A 2,191-nucleotide genomic window follows, 5' to 3' on the forward strand; every position below is an offset into this window, starting at 1 on the left:
TCAAGAAAACTGAACTTTTCGTGGGTTTTTATTGGAATTTGCACAGAACTGAGAGAACTTACTGTCCTTTGGTCATTCAGTGTTTTTTTAATCCACATAACCACAGTGTCTTGATTATTTTTTTTGTGTTGTTTGTTCATTACCATAGAAAATTCCCCCAATATTTGGTAAAATATTTACACATATATTTGCAAGAGGAAAAAATATGTTGGTGAAAACTTCAAAAAGCAAGTCTGTAACCTATGTATAGAGCTTATCTGTTTATTTTGCTACCTTCCTCTTTGCCCCGCATGTTGTGGAATTGGACCAGAGGAAAAAAAACACAATATTTATACCTAAAAGTGACTGGCTTTGAAGAGAAAGTAAGTGATAATGGTTTACATATTACAAATACTTCTAAATCCTAATGAACTACAAACTCCTGAGTGATTCTAATGTCTGCTTATCCCCATCTCACAAGAAAGCTATTACTTGGTATTCTGCTTCTTTCTGCAGTTTGTGTGTCTTGTTTGGGGCTGGGTGTGCTTTTGGGTTTTGTGGGGGCTTTCTGCTGGGGTGGGTTTTTTGTTTGTCTGCAGGCATGGAACACAGTACTCAAACTCAGCTGTTCTGTTTATCCTGTCGTGTAGTGTTAAACTCAGCATCTCCAGTGTCCTGTTTTGAGACCATTCTAGCTGCAGGGGCACTTTTTGCCTGCTCTGCAGAAGGAAGGTAGATAATCTGTTCTTCTCAGATGAAAAAAAGTGTTTGTTTGTTTGGTTTTTTTTATGGTGAGAAAGATTTGCATGGCATGCAATGGGCTGGAATTGTGTATATATTGCAGAGAGTATCTCTGTTTTAACATGAATTACGTTAGAAATCTTAGTTTGAATTCCCAGTCTCCTTTCCTGAGACAGAAATACTGTATAAGTGCTTACTTATGGGGTTCTTTGGGGCTGGGGGGTTGCCAGTACCTGCCCCGCAGCAGTGCCAAGAAAGCTCGGGCGCTGCAGCTGTAGAACTGGACTGTCACCAAAATGGTAAGAGCTGCTTGACACGTTATACTGGGCCCGAGATAATAAATTCACCACCTGCTGCTGGGCTGTCTGGCTTAGGGAGCTGTGAGCTGCACTGCTCTGCACAGTGTACACAGTGTAGCAGTGCCCTACGCTTCAGTGGTGTGGGGGTGGGATAGGAGAAGAGAGGCAGGATAGAGTGTTTGGTAGATCATTATGTTTAAGGAAATGCTGATTTGATTTGCCTAATAAAATCTTAGAGCTGCCAGGTAATACAGGTGTTTTTCGTGAGTTCTAACTTGATAGCAAGAGCTGTGTATATGTGGAAAAACTTGTACCAAAGCATTATTGCCTCTTGTGGGAAACAGCACTGTGTGTCGACTGGAGTTACAACAAGGGCTTAATAGACATGGAAAAGTGTGAAAGGGGGCAGGAATGCCAAGCAAGAGTACTTTTTCTCCAGCAAGTAAATACCTTGATTTGTTGGTAATTATTACTGGAAATAACAGCCTCTGGCAAAAACTGTTGCTGCTGTTAAAATAAGCATAGCACCAAGTCCTAATGATAAGTTGTTGAATAGCAGTTTTCAAAAATATCCCACAGGCACGACAGTTCTACGTGTTTCTGAAAGCAAAAAGTCAGATGATTTCTGTAGCACATCTAAAACATTCTAGAGTCAGTGGTGGATATGTTAAGTGTGAGCAGTCTTGAAAGTACTACTTTGCCCTCATTGTTACTACATAACAAATTATGAAGTGTTTAAGAATGTAACCTACTAAGGACACTAAACATGCTTTACTCAGGCAGCTGAAAGGATGTTCCGTGCTGTCGTTACAAATGGGTCTAGTTGCCAGCAGAAGGTGGCATACTAGTGCTTATCAGTGAGGTCATGCATGTAAACTTCAGATATAAACTATTCGTTATGTATGTCCTTATAGAAAAAAAAATGCTTAAAATAAACAATTACGATACTGACTTTGTAAACCACACGCATCTGTCTCTCTCGGTTTATAAACCCTTCATCCTGGGCGGTGTTCCTGTAATAACCGTGCGGTATTTTTGGAGTAACAGAAGCGTCCCGGCTCACTGTTGTCTCTGGAAGAGGAAACAAGGGGTCTTTGCCGGGAGCTCCGCCCCGCGCTCCCGTGATTCCCTCCCGCGCCTGCGCTTCCCGACTCCCTCGGTGCCTGCGGGTG

This window comes from Pipra filicauda, unplaced genomic scaffold, assembly GCF_003945595.2.
Source record: "Pipra filicauda isolate LSUMZ 115617 unplaced genomic scaffold, ASM394559v2 scaffold234_size1211729_pilon, whole genome shotgun sequence".
Taxonomy (NCBI): domain Eukaryota; kingdom Metazoa; phylum Chordata; class Aves; order Passeriformes; family Pipridae; genus Pipra; species Pipra filicauda.